We start from the raw sequence: 17,437 nt of genomic DNA, 5'->3' as shown, positions 1-17,437 counted from the left end.
AAAAAAAAAAATCATGGTCCCCAGAAATACCCCGATAATTCAGGGATAATCTTTAGAACCTGGCTGTGGTGACCTCATTGTAGTGAATAGAATATGGGTTCTGAGAAGTCAGGACTAGTGTTCAGTTCCAGGGTCGTTCGTGGCTATAGGGCAGTGATGGCGAACCTATGACACGCGTGTCAGAGGTGACACGCGAACTCATTTTTTGGTTGATTTTTCTTTGTTAAATGGCATTTAAATATATAAAATAAATATCAAAAATATAAGTCTTTGTTTTACTATGGTTGCAAATATCAAAAAGTTTCTATATGTGACATGGCACCAGAGTTAAGTTAGGGTTTTTCAAAATGCTGACACGCCGAGCTCAAAAGGTTCGCCATCACTGCTGTAGTGTCTTCAGTCCCAGGTGGACCCACGCAGTCCAGGGACCACCAGACCCTGGGGGAAGGTGGCAACAGGCTGGGAAAGTGACCGAAGGAGGGTTCAGGGATATGTCCCACCGCAGTCTCTGGAATAGGTGTGCCGCTTGCCCCAGTTGGAAGAATTAGTGAATTCCCAAAGCTGAACATCAGAGCGCCAGTTTCTCGAATATAGTGGGCAGCAGCCTGGATGTTTTGGGAACCACCCATATCATTTCCCTTCTCTCGTCTGGGAGAGCAGTCTACGTCTACACCTCGGTTCCCAGGAGATCAATCTCCAGGAGCCCCATGAGTGCAGGTTCCAGGGTCAAGGTCCTGCTGCTTCAGCTGCCAGCTCAGGTGATGGGGCAGAGAGCCAGAATCACAGAGGCACGTTATGTGGACTTACACTGCTGCCATGGCAACACACAGACACCATGAAAACGACTGTGAAAAGTTTAGCCATCTTGATGTACCTGTTCACCTTAAGCTTATTTCAACTATCACTTTAAATGGTCAGCTTCTAACCTGATCTGATTCTTGCAACTTGCATTTGATTTTTAAGCTTAAAATATTAATGAAATGATTTACTTAGGAATTCACCTGGTGTCTATTTTTTTTTATGTATGGTTTTTGCAACAGCAATCCCAAACTCTTGAAGGACTGTTTACTTCCATTATTTTTATTTGTAAAAAATATATTTTTATAATCTATTTTTATTGATTTCAGAGAGGGAGAGATAGAAACATCAATGATGAGAATCGAGCTCGCAACCCGGGCATGTGCCCTTGACTGGAATCGAATCCCCATCTTTCAGTCCACAGGCCGATGCTCTATCCACTGAAACAAACCAGCTAGGGCTATGCCTCCTTTATTTATTGATTGCTTTCTGCTTTTTTTGTTAACCCAGGAAGGTCATTCATTCTCAAAATGTAAACTCTTGCAATTGAATCGAATGACTCAGATCTCCGCCCCCGCCCCCCCTCCTCCGCCAGCCATGTGGCCAGGTCTCTCAGAGCTCCAGATACCTGTACAGCTGCCGAAAGCACATCTCTACGTGTCCACATGTCCTGTTGTATGAAACAAAACCTGTTCCCTTCTTTCCCAACTGACTTCCTTTTCCAAGTCTCCTATTGACTTCTATCAGCTACACTGTGCAAATATTCCTGTTTCCTTTGGGGATCCCAAACCCATTTATTTCATCACCCACTGGGTCCCCTGAATTATACATAGTGCCATCACTTACTGAGTAAATGAGTGCATATTTTTCTGGGGAGAAGACCTCCCAAGTTTTCATTCTATTCTCAAAGGGTCTATGATCCTCTCCTCCTCCAAAAGGATTAAAATGGTCTGTCATTTAATCAATGCTATCATTATGTTACACTTTATATTAAAACAGCCCCTTAGCTGAACCCCTTGCCTGTTCTCCTTTCAATCCATCTGTACACTGACGCCACCCACTATTTCTTCAGTCAAACACAAGTGCTAATGGCTTCAGTTCTCTCTCCCTCCTCCCAGTCTGAAGGGTCCCCGAGAGCTGGGCATTGCACCTCCCGCCCCCCTACACACACACACACACACACACACACACACACACACACTTTTATTCCTCATTCTCTGTGGTTGCTCTCCTACCAAAACACCTCCCTTGCCCCTCTCCCCACCCCTAGCCACACCCACATTTTAAGCAAAAGAAGCCTTCCAGACTAAGACCATCCTAGATATGAGTTTGGTTTCAGGTAGAATACCCATCTGAGTGGGGATGTGGGCCTAGAGGGCTCCAGGGCTGAAAACCTTGACTTGAGAGTTGTCTGCACAGAGTTTAAAATCTTGAAAAAAAGACAAGCTCTTGAAAGCTTCAACCTTGAGGATAAAAAGAGCTCTCAAAGGGAGATGAAAGCAGAAAGCACTCAGGTGCTCATTCTCAATTCTACAGCACTTCGGTGCCCGGCCCTGTGCTCCGCAAAGAGTGTCACTCCAACGCTTACAGAATAAATGTGGATGTTACATTGAAAACGTGTCTGATGGGTGGTGCAGGGAGTTGCATGGGGTCAAATTTGCCTGCAAAATATTATTGAGGGACAGGGGACCTGGTCCCGATCAGGTCTGCCCAGGGCCGGCCAGTATTGTGTCGTTTCTTGATTTTGTGCAGGCAAGATTTCACAAGTCCAGGTGATTTTGAGGGTACGCTTACTAAAGCTGGGGACAGTGAGACAAGGAAGTGCTTAGTGCAGAGGAAGTAACAGGAGAGGACGAGATGGCCTCTTTGCCTCACTAGGAAGTCAGAGAAAAGGGAGCCTTGGAGACAGGTTCAGGGGTTAGCTGTCCATTGCTCCCTGGCTCCTCGTCTTGTGGGGACCCTAAGCGTTTGGAGATGCTGCCAGTGGGGGAAGGTGAAGGGGAAGAGAAAGACTGTGCGTGCTCCCAGGAAGGAGAGCACATGCTGGGTCCTTGGTTTTGAGGGTTTTACCTGTCTCTTGCAGGCAGGAATCTTAGGGGCGGTCTCAGGGAGGGTTTCAGCAGAATACTCATCAGTTTTCCAGGTGTGCCCTTTCAGGGTCATGGTCTCTACGGCTTGGTCAGCGCCTTAGTCATTGCAGCTGGTCCTGGTGTTGCCCACCTGGTTTTGCTGCTTTTCTGGGCCTGGATCTGAAACACAACAGAGGCCTAGATGTTATCTCTAGGGTGGTGACCTTCTCCGGCTGGCTGTAAGTGGCTTGGCCAGTTTGTCCAGCTCTCTATCTCAGTTTCCCCATTCCACTTGCCAAGGAATGTTTCCAGCTTTTACTATCCTGACCCAATCTTTTGAACAAAGTGATTTGCAAAAAATAGGTGAATTATTTCCCTTGTCCTTGCATTAAAAATTGTTATTTATAAAAGCATGATAGTTGATAAACTGTTTAAAGTAGTGCATTAAGTCAAATGACATCCTTAATAGTTGCTCATTAAATATACATCTTTCTATTAACATTTTTCATAGATATGATAATTAAGTACATCTAAAGTGGAGAGAGAAAAAATAGACTTTGAATTAATAATTGGTAAATAATTATCTCAGGCATTTGCTTAATTACTGTTACTTATGCAACTACCCCAGGCATAATTTTTCAGGAAATTATTCATGTCTTCTTAGCAACACATTCAAACCAATATTATTGGTCTCTAAGTAGTAAATGTGTCTTCAGTTAAGTTAGGTATTTCATATTATGAGTAAGTATTAGTATTAAAGTTGGAGCTAAAGAGAGAACAAAAAACGGGCTGGTGCACAGACAAATACATAAGGTCTGTTATTTTTGCAGGCAACTGAGTTGCCAAATTAGCTGTTACTGGGATGGAAGACCAAGCAGGAAGCGTGTGGCTCCGGGGCTGGACTCCTCTCTCTGCATCAGCAATGCTCACCAATATGACATCCCTGCAATGCTTCAGCCTCCTCATTTGCAGAAGGTAATGGATAATAGCAAGGCCTAGCAAGCTCGGTTACTTGCACCAGCCTCTAGGCACACAGTTGCCATGGAGCCAGGCCTCTACCTGACAATCTACTGCCTCCCAAATCTGCAGCCATTTTTGTGTAAGTTTCCCCCAGGGCTTACTCATGCCCTTTGGACCTCCATGCACAAGGGCCCTTTAAAAACCTTTCAACTGAGGCTTCCTGAAAGCTCCTGAAACCTTCACCCCCAAAGCCGCTACCCACAGCATTCCGCCAGCATTCGGACCACACAGCCCCACTGTGCCCCAAATCTAGCAGAGAATTTCCAAGTAGGAGAAGCCCCAAGGATAACTGCTCCTCTCATTTTACATGTGACAAAACAGAAGCCTGGAAAGTCTAAGAGCTGGCCCAAAACTGTGCACCTGGTTATGGTGTGGCTGGGCCAGAACTCTGATCTTCTCCCTATAGAGTAGGCGCCGCTGTACCGCAGTTCTCCCAGCTGTTAGTGACGTTAGCTAAGTAGAGCTGGCTTTTCAGCAGGTGAAAGCAGGTCCCTTTAGGAGTCCTGAGAAGCATCGGAGACTTTTGTTATTTATTAGAAAGGCATTGCTCCAATTTACTGGAATGTTTCCCTTTCACAAACTGACTCCTGTCCTTGCCAAACCCTTCCCATTGATTTCCTTTGGAAATGACCTACTTTGACACCCTTGACCTTGTTGCCCAGCTGTGGGCGTGGGGATTCCTGCCCTCCAGACTCCCTTGTAAATGTAGTGAGCACTGGCAAAGAATGGGAGGAAAAGGCCGGAGATTCAGAGGTCTTATGATGCAGCCAGCAGCCAAGTCCTTGACCTTCGAGCAGCCTTGGGTGCCTATGCTTTCAGGAAAGGCTTGAAGGTAGCTCAGTGCTAGCGTGGCTCAGAAATGCCCTTCAAAGAAAAAAAAAAAAGAAAGGCTTTCAGCTGGATAAACTTGGGGTAGCCCTTGTCCTGCCTTGTTTCCAACTTAAAGCTCCCTCACCCCTCTCACCCTTCCTCACTGGTTCAGGCAGTTGGCCCAATTTGTCAGCAACCAAAGCAAAGACCATGGGCTGAGCTGACTCACTTAGGAACAGTAATTCCTTTCAGAGAAGAGTCCCCATTCATTTAGGCACCAGAGCAATTATTTGCTGGCTGACAGTTCTAATTACTTTTTACTGCAGGTAGGTAACTGTTCCAGAAGCCACGCTAATAGGATTACTGGTTTCTGAAGGGCTTTGGAACAAGTAATTTTCAAGTAGTCAGTGAACTTTCCACTCGGGGTAAATTCCTTCCTCTGCGGCTCCTCACGGCAGGCAAGGTGTGGGTCCTTGGATGGGGCACTTTGGAATGCAGGGGTATTTTTCTTCCATGCTCCTTTGTTTGAGAAGGGGACCAGAACAAATCATGCTCGAAGATTTTTCATGAGCTGGCACCAAATCGTTCTTCTAATTTTCAGCTGCTCTGGCAGTTGGTATTACATTGTATGAGCCAGCCCACCTTTTTAGCAGTAGTTAGGGTCACTCACCTTCCCAGTCATGGTATCCCATGGTGACGTCTCCCTCCATGCTACCCATTTCTGAAGGGAAGTTAAGGAAACAATAAACTCAGAAGACCTTTGAGTTGAGGTTCTTACCAAGATTACCAACTGTTTTAGACTGCAGATAATGATTTCGCAACACGGTTCTCTATTTGATAAGAAATAACCCTTCTGAAAGCTTACCAACATTTGACTCTATCAGTTGGTTTGACATTTAACAGAGTTTAAAAAGCTCACCCATAATCTGTTGGGAAAACAGCGTCTTACTGAGAAGTCATTCAAGGTGTTTTTGCTCTTTTTATTATGACTACTTGAACATTCCCACCCTCTGCATTGCCATCCCCTAGTTAGCTGAACTAGGGTTTTGAGTGGGTCATAATTGTTCTCTTTGTGTCCCTGAGTTGGCCTATTCTGGCACCTGGCCAGGAGAAGCAGAAAATACAAAGTTATATTATTGGGAGAAGACTGGGCCTAATGTGAATCTTAACAGCTCAAGAAGATGCAGTTCTGCTTTTAAGTAGATGAGAGCACTGAGTTCTTGGGAATCAAGAGAGGATGAACTATATAGACTATTTCTTTTTCTGCTTCATTGAAAGATAATTGACATGTAACAGTGTAAGTTTGAGGCATACAATGTGATGATTTGATATCACGAAATGTTTACCACAGTAAGGTTAGCTAACACCTCCAGTCCCTCACATAATTACCATTTGCGTGTGTGGTAAGCCAACTTCCAGGTATCCTATATAATAAAAGGCTGATATGCAAATCGACTAAATGGCAGAATGACCGGTCACCATACTGTGCACTGACCACCAGGGGGCAGGCGCTCAACGCAGGAGCTGCCCCCCCGGTGGTCAGTGCACTCCCACAGGGGGAGCGCCACTCAGCCAGAAGCCAGGCTCATAGCTGGCGAGTGCAGTGGCAGTGGTGGGAGCCTCTCCCACCTCTGCAGCAGTGCTAAGGATAGGTCTCTAGTCTATTCTATATAATAAAAGCCTAATATGCAAATCGCCTGAACAGTGGAACGACCGGTCACTATCAGGTGCACTGACCACCAGGGGGCAGACACTCAAAGCAGGAGCTGCCCCCAGCCCACAGGCCCCAGGTGACCCAAGGCAGGTGCAAATGGAGGCCCCGGATCACCCCAGCAGTTGTCCCACAGAGAGAGGCAACCGGCAGTGGCAGGGGGCGGGGCTGATGAGCTGGTGGCGCCAGGCTGGCCAAGGTGGGTGCCAGCAGGCCTCCCTTCCCCGCTGCCAATCACCCCAGTGGGCCTCCCCTCCCCCTTGCCAATCACCCTCTATATACTAGAGGCCCTGATTGCCAGCCAGGCCTAGGGACCCCACCCGTGCACAAATTTTGTACACTGGGCCTCTAGTATATATAAAGGCTAAGCAACTGTCCAACCGGTAGCTTTGACATGCCCTGACCACCAGGGGGCAGACGCTCAATGCAGGAACTGCCGAGCTGCTGTGACTTGGCAGTGGTGGTTCTCAGGTGACACACCCCAGAACCAGAGAGGAGGGAGCCCAATTCTGGGGTGCATCACCCGAGAATGGCCCTCTCGCAATCTGGGACCCCTCGGGAGATGTCGGAGAGGAGGTTTTAACCCAATCCCTGCAGGTAAGGCCAAGGAACCCCACCTGCTATAGGGACCCCCGCTCACTACACAGATGCCCTTCGAGCCATGGCACAACCCCAGGTACGGCCAGCCAGGGAGGGACCCCGGGAGGTTGGCTTCAGGGCATGTCCAGCCCATCCTACCCAGTCCCACCCCGCCCCTTCTAATTAATTTCCTTTCAATGTGCACAAATCTGTACAATATAGTCACCATGCTGTACATTAGCTCCAGAAATATACTACTTTATATTTAAATATTTGTGATCCTTTGTATTTCCTCTTTGATAAATTGCTTAATCATGACTTTTACCCATTTTATTGGAGTCGTTTTCTTTATTTGTAAAAATTCTTCGTTAAATATGCATATATGATGTTACACAGGTTGAGCATTAACCCATAAACCAAAAGACCCTCGGTTCGATTCCCAGTCAAGTTATGTGCCCGGGTTGTGGACTCAATCCCCAGTAAGGGGCGTGCAGGAGGCAGCCGATTGATGTTTCTCTCTCATGGGTTTCCATCTCTCTACCCTTCTCCCTTCCTCTCTAAAAAAATCAATAAAAACATATTTTTTTTAAAAAAAAGAAACGTTTGAAATGCGCATATCCCTGAGAGAGATAAGACATTAACCTAAATTTCACTTTAGCATATTAATAACTCATCTTTTCCAGAAAGTGAGCTTTAGGAGAAGGTGTACTGTGGAGGATACCAAATCAAGACCCTGAATGTCTGAGAATGGAAGCTATGACTCGAAGACCAGGGAGGAGAAAGCGGAAACCAGGGTGAATGGGTGGAAACCATGTCATAGTTTTACTAAGGGTCCGTTTACCACGGTCAGAAACCTCCGGATTACTGCTTAACTGGGTCCACGAGACCCCTCCCTGGGGAATTCTAACAGTGCTTCACCAACACTTCACAGGCACCAGCACACAAGAAACTATTTCTCCTTCAGCTAGCTGTATCTTGGGGAACAGTGAGAGGATGTGTAGCTGGTATCCACCCAAAAGGGAAGAATCCTGCCCTTGGGTTCTGATCACAATGTTTTTCTACTGGAAAGAGAATGGATATTCAGCATATTTTCAGAGTAAAAGCAAATGTAGATGAATTATAGACATTTTGAAACATGAATTGAACTAGAAGTAAAAACCAAAGGCTTTCTCAAAAATGTTTTAAATAAACTATTAGAGCCAGACTACAAAAGAATACTTTAAGTTTTGACCAGAATTTTAAATATTTGTAAAACTCTTAAAATATATGACCAAAATAAACAGAAAAATATGGAGGTCACCATCTTCTGATTGGGCTCAATGTGGAAATAATACTTTACACTGTTGCCTAAAGTCAATAATAACAAGAGTCAAACCGAGATAAAATTCTAAAGAAAGGAGATCTGATAATTAAATCATGAGATGCATTAACCTTCCAGGAGGCAGCAGGAAGAAGGTAATCTCAGCCTACGTTTCTATTCAGCAGAAAAGGGAGCCCTGGGAAGTTAAATGATTTGGACGCAAGTCCCCTATAGTCCTCTATGATTGATAAGGTGATATTTTTGGTTCAGTTGTAAGTATCCATACAGATGAAAATTAGTTACAGCAAATGCTTGCACTGTCAGCCATGTCCAAATGCTGTCTTCTATAATGCCTCTACTATAATAATCACATTTCCTCTTGAAAGGGATTAAAACCTCCACAAATACTGAAGCAAATTGAAAATCAGTGCGAAATAGACTGCAGTTTAAAGCTTCATGAAATCAACAACTTTAAACAGAATTACCATTTTTGTCCCAGATAAAATTTCTGGATGCCCATCAAAAGCAATCCTTAGAATACTTCAATGTCTCCAATTGTATTAGCGGGACGGGAGGCAAAACAATCCTATTTGGATCTGTTTTGAACAAAACAAAGTTTAATTAGAGACAAATTCCATAATTTACTTTAGAATCAGAATCTTTTTTCTTCATCTTTTATTTGTAATATTTTAGTTATAATTTTGAAATAGCTGAAAAATGTTTCCTGCTATCTAACCTCCCCATGTTCACTGTGAACCAAAGTGCTGTGGAATTGGATCCTTTGTGTGACAAAAGATAACGCTAAGGTGCATCAGCAGGGGATGGACAGAGTGAATTCCAAACATCCTAGTTGCAATGGGAAACCATCTATCCTCATCACTTCCCAGCGATATAAAAAGGAAAAAGGAAGACTGTTGTATTTCACAATCATGTGTGAGCAGCTGACCACAGCTTTCATAAATATGCCTGCCAGCACTTGCACCCAGTTACTTCAAAGACTCAGTCTCTTGATCCAAACAATTTCAAAAGCAAAAAAAAATAAAATGGTGCCTAGAAAATATTTATTGGGGTCAATAAACAATGAAAATTGGGGTGAGGGGCTTCTTAGATTTCTGTGGATTCTTTCCTAGAGAGCTAAAATTAAGAATTATCAAAGAAAATAAATTTCAAAATGCTGTATAAACTCCTTTGGAAATAAGCTCCATATATATATAAACAGGTATTCTCTTAATCTGTGCAAAAACCATCTCCTGACACTAACAGATATAATACCATTTTGGTAGTACCATTTAGGATCCATAAGATGGCACACCTAGTTTGACAGTGGGAAGTACACAAGTATTTTCCACAAAATTGATAATTTTCTAGTTATTTGAATGGGTGGTGGGTTCACTTTAATATTTTGCTTAATAATTTACATTTACCATATAATTTGTAGGTATAAATATTACACAATCAAGGCGTTTTAAAAGAACATAATAGCCTTGGCTGGGTGGCTCAATTAGTTGGAATGTCATACCATACACCAAAAAGGCTGTGGGTTTGATGTCTGGTCAGGATATATACCTAAGTTGGGGGGGGGGGATTCGATCCCCCGTCAGAGTGCATACAGGAGGCAACCCATCAATGTTTCTCTCTCTCCCTTCCTCTCTCTAAAAATCAAGAAAAACATATCCTTGGGTCGGGATTAAAAAAAGAGAGAACATAATATTTTCCGTTTAAAAAGCTACATTGTAAGAGAAGCTGTTTCTTTTTTCATTTAATTCCTCTTTTTCTCTCAGTGGTTGTTGATTCAAGTGTTCAACATATATTTATTTAGCGACTATTATGTGTCAAACATGGTTGTAAGTATTGAGGCATAAGTAAATATATATAACAAAAACCAACATAAATAAAAATACAGTTCCTGTCCTCATGCAGGTTACAGCTAGTTAGCTGTAAGCACTGGGCTGAGGGGTAATTCTTTGCAAGCCTGGTACCTTTTAGAATGCCTTGCCCATGGAAGAATCTCAATGTTTCCTAGTGATTTTTGATCATGTTTGTTCTGCCTATAGATCATTTTTAGGGGTAGATTCTTTATGTAGTAATCAGCTCATTTTACCATTTAAAATAGACTCTATCCAGCAACAAGGAAATCTGTCATACTGGATTCCTAAAGCCTCTTGGAATCTCATCCTTTTGGGAATCTCAATAACCTTGTTTTACTGAAATAATAATCATTGCAACAAGTTTCCAGGTAGAGGTAAGGAGTTGGAGAAGTCTACAAATTTTGTTTTGTATTCAGTTACCCCATCATTAACTATTCATATATAGAGGAAATTCTCCAATGACAGCTCCCCTCCCCCCCTTCTCTGTGCCCTTTAACATACAAGTTTTATACAAATTCAGAGATCACAGGGTCCAAATGACAGGGTTCCATCTTAGTCTTTCTGCAATAAAATTTAGCAAATGCTGGTGTTAATTAGGAAGAGCAGCACAAGGGAAGGAATACAAAGAAACCCATGATACACTGCTATGAAAATTACTCATGCAATCACTACGCATTCTCTCAGTGAACATGTTTTCAAGATAATAAACAAACATTTATTGAAACATCAATTGTTCCAAATCTCATGGGAAAATGTTTCATGGAAAATCTCATTTATGTACTCCAGATCAGAGTTGAATTTAATTATACGTTTCAGGTAGCACAAAATTTAAAACAAGAGACTACAACTTCAAAATGTCAAAGACTAGGTTTGCCAATATGGCATATTATAATTTGAAAAATGCTATTATCAGTGATTAATTAGAATGCTTACCTTAAAGAAAAAACAATGCTAGAATGTGTTTTGCCTTCCAAATTCTAGCAGCAGAAAAATGGCCAGTTTTTGCCTTAGAGTCTTACTTGATAAAATAAAAAACCAAACAGTTCAAGTATTAATATAGTTCCCTTTAATATTAGATGATCAATTACATATGAATGACTTCATACACACTTATCGATATAGAGATCATATGTGTTCACACAGTGGTAAACACTAATCACATCACACTGAAGAGGATCTTTTGGATTTAAAGTATTTTTGTTTTGGCCCTGGCCAGTTTTGCTCAGTGGACAGAGTGTTGGCCTGCGGACCGAAGGGTCCCAGGTTCTACTCAGGTAAACAGGCTCCGCGCCGCTAACCACTTATGTGTTTCTCTCACATCAATATTTCTGTCTTTCCCTCTCTTTTCCACTCTCTAAAAATCAATGGAGAAATATCCTTCAGTGAGGATTAAAAAAATAAAAAGGTTTTTTTGCTTTGGTTTTGAGAGAGTCAGAAAGTCTAGACCAGTGGTTCTCAACCTTCCTAATGCCGCGACCCTTTAATACAGTTCCTCATGTTGTGGTGACCCCCAATTTCATTGTTACAAATTGAACATAATTAAAGCATAGTGATTAATCACAAAAACAATATGTAATTATATATGTGTTTTCCGGTGGTCTTAGGTGACCCCTGTAAAAGGGTCCTTCAACCCCCAAAGGGGTCGCGACCCAAGGTTGAGAACCGCTCGTCTAGACTTTATGACAGGGTTCAACATAATTATTTTATGTATATATGTTTTTCTGGGAGGTTTCTGTGGCTTTTATCAGACCCTCAAAGGTGTTGATGACCCTGTCCTCCCCCCGCCCCCATAAAAAAAAACCCCAATAAGAAGCATGACTCCAAGAGAGATTAATCAGTACTCACATTCTAAGGTACCTGCTATATAGAATTAATTCAATAAACATTGTTGAACGAATAAACTTTTTCTAGAATATCACTGAACTGCTGATGCTGTCATCAAAGATAAATGTTGAACAGGAAAGACAAATCAGGAAAACAATGACAAATCAAGACTGACTACTATATGCAGGACAGATGTTAGTCTTTTTTTGGTTAATTTGTTTTTAAGAAACTAATCAGAATGACAAAAGATACACAGAATGATGTAAGAATATTAGCAAAGAAAATATAGTAGTCGATGTGTTATAAAATGTATACTAGAATTTTTGAAGGTGAAAGCCTCTCCTGGGTTTGAAGGAGTTTTGACATACAGTTTTTAATTTTCCATCTACACTCAGGAGAAGACCAAAAGTATAAATGGTAGGGAGAAGCGGCATGGAAGGAAGTTTTTTCGGTCATCAGTTACTGGGAGGAGAGTACCAAGGGGAATGCAAAGTGATCCGGTGCTTCCTGAAGAGCACACTCACTAGCTCCTTGGTATGGCTGCCCTTTGGGGGGCAGGGGGAGAAAGGGCGAATGCAGAGGTTGCTGACTTCTCGAGTGCCCTGAAACTATCAAACATCTTTAAACAGATGCTAGGCCAAGAAAGAAACAAATGCCTTAAAAATCCTAGTTCACATTTGGAGAGCACTCCCAATAGAAATATTTGGAAGCACTAACTTGGTACACATCCAAGCCAGTACTGTTGCCGCTTTCTTGTGAGGTTTCTCAGGAGTCCCAACAGAAGGTCAAGTCCAACTAGAATCTATATCCTTTCCTCATTTTGGTATTGTGAGTTTTTGGAAAGTAAGGAACAACTGCTTCCTGGTGTCTTATTTACTGTAGAAAAATATGTAGGAGATACATGATGAGACCAATATTGGAGAAGATAGTCCAGGAATTGAGCCCAACCATGGTGACATTTGTGGCATTTTCACTCCTCACCTCTAACGTAAAGTATGAAAATACTGTCACTTAAAGAGAGGATGATTTCTTGGATCTGCTCTAATTCCACTGCCAATATGTTCAGATTATAACTAATTTGTAGACCAGATACCGCAAACTGGTTCAACTTCTAGTTCTGTCTCCATGGGTGAACCAGATAAGCTATTTATCTTCTCTAAGCTTAACTTTCCTTATTTGTGAAGAGGAGTGAAATAACAGGGTTTTGTGTGCAATAAATGAGATAAACTGTAAGTAAAGATACTGCATGGCACACCGGAAGTGCTCAGTAAATACCAGCCATTATTCTTATAGTGATTGCCTTCATCAGTGTCCCTGTCTAGAGTTTCTCTCTAAAATTCACCTCCCACTTTGCTGCCACACAATTATTCTTAAACTAGTGGCCCGGTGCATGGATTTGTGCACATTGAAAGGAACTTAATTAGAAGGTGGGCCGGTGGGGTGGGACGGGGTGAGAGGGGCCGGACACGCCCTGGAGCCAACCTCCCACAGTCCTTCCCCTGCCAGCCGAACCAGAGGCGGCACCATGGCTCAAAGGGCGTCTGCGGAGTGAGCGGGGTCCCTCCAGCAGTTGGGGTCCCTCAGCCTGGCCTGTGGGGATCGGACTGAAACCAGCTTTCTGACATCCCCCAAGGGGTCCCAGAGTGTGAGAGGGCACTCTGCAAAGTTGCTATCGTACAGGGTGTGGAACGCAAACGCAAGTGTGCAGTAAACCAGATTCGGGGCTGACAGTGCCCCAGCAACAACATAACCCACCGCTGAAGGTGAAATCGAGTGGCCCCGTGAGGAATTGGTTCTGGGGTGCATCACCCAAGAACTGCCGCTGCCAAGTCACCACAGCTCAGCAGCTCCTGCGTTGAGTGTCTGCCCCCTGGTGATCACTACATGTCATACCTATCAGCTGGTTGGACAGACACTTAGCCTTATCCTATATAAGCACCAGCCCTGCTTGCACCTGCTGCTGGCACTGAATCACTTGGCGCCAGCAATGGGTGCGAATGGTGGCTGTCAGCCCTGATCGCCCCTGAGGGCTTCTCTACCTCCCCCTGCTCCTGAGGGGCAATCAGGGCAGCAGCCGCCACTCCAACTACTGACGGCACCAGCCCTGCTCACACCTGCTGCTGGCACCGGCCCCAATCGCTCCACACCATCAGCAGGTGCAAGTGGTGCCAGCGCTGTCAGCGTATGGGAGTGGGGCTACCAGCAGACAGGGGACTGGAGTCTGTGGCAGGAGGGGCCGGCTGGGGGTGTGGAGGGTGGGCCAAGACCCACCCCTGTGCCTACCGCAATCTCGCGGCCCACAGTTCCTTTCAAGGTGCACGAATTCGTGCACTTGGCCCCGTGTGTGTGTGTGTGTGTGTGTGTGTAAATAATATCTTTGATTTTGTCAGTCTCTATTCAAAACTCTTCAATAGATTTCATGCAAACAGGATAGTTTTATCTTCCTGCCTGGTATGTGTGGCCATTGTCTAGCTAGCCTTAACCACCCTAAACCCACCCTGGTCTCTCATGAAGCCCCTTAATAACAGAATAAACTTCTCCTTTCCCAACATACCCTGCTCTTTTAAGCCTCTTTGCTTTGTTCCTGGTATTCCATCTGCATGGAATGCCTTCCCTATGTACATCCATATAAGTTGCTGACCCTCCAAGCTAGCTCAGGTGCTACCAGCTCCAAAAAGCTTTCATCCCTCTAGCAAAGTGAGTTTTCCCCTACGGATTCCTGAAATAGTTGTCATTTCTTCTACCTTGAAAAATTGTTACTTAGGTTCACATTATCTCCCAACCAAAATATAAGTCCTCCAAACCCAAGGTTCCAATCGGTTTCATTTTATATCCCTACTAGAGGCCCGGTGCACGAAATTCGTGCATGGGTAGGGTCCCTAGGCCTGGCTGGCAATCAGGACTGGCCAGGGCCTCCCTTTCCTGGCTGCCAGCTGCCAGCCAGGGCCTTCCTTCATTCCCACCGAGCCCTGGAGGTCATCGCCATCATAGCGAGCAATCGAACTCCAGGTCTCCCGGTGGAACTCCCAAGGGGACAATGTGCGTATTAGGCTTTATATATATAGAAGGAACACAGGGCCACACTTACAAAAGGTGTTTAACAAATATTTATGGAATCAAGTAACCATACATTATTACTAAAAGTACAATGTGGTAACAGAAGAGGATGAAATGAAGGGCTAAAGCAGCACAGTGGAGGGAGAGCTTATTTTATGACTGCATTTGAAGAAAGCTTTACGGATATTAGAACTTTTTGGACAGGGAGCTAGGCCAAGAATGCAAATGAATAAAGAATGAGTGGGGAGATCACTTTGACTTTGGATGTGCCGAGTTTCAGATGTCAGCCCACACTTATCTTATACAAAAACATCCATTTGTCCAGTAACGCTCCAGCTGCAGGGAACCCTAATCACCTCTATACAGTAAGAACCCTCACTTCCCATTCTGCTCATCCTCCCAGCTTGTGGCACTGAAAACAGTCCAAGGTTGACCAACTGTCCCAGTTTGCCTGGGACAAAGAAGCTTTCTAGGACAAGGGCCTTTGAGTGCTAAAACCAGGAAATTCCAAGGCAAACTGTGATAAGCCAGTGACCCCAAGGGCCCCAAATCTGGCTATATGCTATATATATGCTAATAAGACTGTATTACTATTATGCCTTCAATTAAGAAATAAAACTATGATCCCTACGGTTTATTTTGGCTCTGAGTCTGTCCATCTGTTCTTCCCACAACGTAGAGAATCCTGAAGGAAAAATCTCCCCCTCACAAAGGCAAGACAGTTAAGGGCACTCAATAAATGCTCCAGGAACCTGAGAGCATTATGTCAGTAATTTTTACAGTTTACACAGTGCTGGCAACACTCACATCTCATGCAGCCTTCACCAGCAGGCTGTGCGACCGAAGAAACCCAGGCTCTGGGAAAACGCGATCCCCTGCTCTGTCTACTGCGCACAGCAAGCAAAGTGCCGGCTCCCAGCACCGCGGCTGCCAAAGAACACCGTGTGTTCCACAGAAGCACGGGCGGCTGTTGCTATATGGAGATTATGCAAAACTGCAGTTTCCTTTCTTTTGCAATGTCCACGGACAGGGTACTGACACACAATAGAATGAAGTGTTCCTTTTAGGGTGCCAGTGATGGGTTATTACCTACGGGAAAAGGCATAAAAGACAGTAATTAAAATATTCGTAATTGGTGAGATCAGGTAAGAGGAGCAACAATTTACAAACCAAAAAAGAAGGCAAGTGGTGCGAAGATTGTGCTCTCACACCCAGCACCCAAGGCAATGAATGCGCCTGCATTAGTCAATATGCGATGGCATCGACACGCCCATGGGTGCCTGTATTGATCAATCCAGGAATCTTGGCCGGGGCTGGGAATGGGGAAAGCCCCCGGATGCATAAACCAGGGTAGTCAATTACTCCTAAAGCTTCGTAAACCCGAGAGGCCGGGCCTTGCTGGGTTTACGAGCCCGCAATTCACCAACCACCTCTCCCTGTAGCCATGGCAACGCCCACGCCGAGGCAGCGCCAGCGTTCACCTTCGGATAAGCCACAATCCACCGCACTAGCACCTACGCAGCTCAGATAAAACCAACCAGGACGTCGCCTCCCGCCCAACCAAGGCAGCCATGGCTTCTCCGTGTTCCCCTCTCTAACCCATGCAGGGAACATGTTCTTTAATTCTTTACAGCCGTGTCCCCGGCAGAGAGGGCGAGTCCTGAGCGACGGCCACTTTTGCTACAAAGATGAGTTTTTCTCTTTTTTGGGGGGTGGACGTCAGAGACGCCTGAAAACCGGATGCACACCCAAACAGAAGTTGCCTAAAAAGGCAAATGAGCTGATAGGATCAAAAACATTTTTTTCAGCCAACATCTCGGAGCATGTCTGTCAGGCAAGCTCAGTTTTGCCCCTGCAGGCCACTGTTTCTGGAGCGATAAACAGCTTCCAAGACGGCTGTTTGATTGAGAGTTAAAAACAAAACAAAACAACAAAAAACCCCGCATTCCGTGCGGGTGGGACTGCGCGCCGCGAGCGCAATCATGACGTATGCGGGAGAGCGTTCCAGAACCGCTTTCCAGCGCCAGCAAGATGCCCGGGAAGCAAATCTCACGTTTGCTCCTAAATTTTAAGGGGAATCGATTTGCCCTCCGCGCGCCCGGTGAGAGAACGCAAACCGAGCGGTCTCTGACGGAAGCGGCAGCTAAAACCCCTGTGAGACCCCCGCCTCGTCCCAGGGCGGCCACTCAGCTCCCTGAGATCCCAGCCACCAGCCCGCGAGTCCTATCCCCGCCACATCGCTGGGACCTACGCACAAACGACACAACCCACCGCCAAGTAAAAAAAAGGGGGGGGGGGAACCCCGAATAAAACTTCTGCCGCGCAGCCTTTTTTCTGCCGCTCAGAGAGCGCCGTTGAACAGACCCTCGGCGTCCGGGGCGGCCCTCGCTGCCACTAGTAA

The 17,437-nt window shown here is 44.7% G+C and overlaps 1 long non-coding RNA gene across 2 annotated transcripts; it reads right to left on the bottom strand.

Annotated features, from left to right (window-relative positions):
- Window positions 1–3,011: 3,011 nt before the first annotated feature.
- On the bottom strand, window positions 3,012–17,431 carry LOC102755035. 2 transcript variants are annotated; one of them, XR_001515788.1, is made up of 4 exons: window positions 17,308–17,431; window positions 15,844–16,125; window positions 4,523–4,751; window positions 3,012–3,047 (listed from the first exon to the last, which is right to left on the bottom strand). It is a non-coding gene; the product is annotated as an uncharacterized LOC102755035 (long non-coding RNA). The 2 variants fall into 2 exon arrangements; XR_435213.2 differs by lacking the exon at window positions 17,308–17,431 and having other exon boundaries at window positions 15,844–17,298.
- Between the last annotated feature and the right edge of the window lie 6 nt (window positions 17,432–17,437).

This window comes from Myotis davidii, unplaced genomic scaffold (genome assembly GCF_000327345.1).
Source record: "Myotis davidii unplaced genomic scaffold, ASM32734v1 scaffold732, whole genome shotgun sequence".
NCBI lineage: Eukaryota > Metazoa > Chordata > Mammalia > Chiroptera > Vespertilionidae > Myotis > Myotis davidii.
The sequence above is the reverse complement of the archived record's forward strand: the minus strand, read 5'-3'. Positions and strand labels throughout refer to the sequence as shown.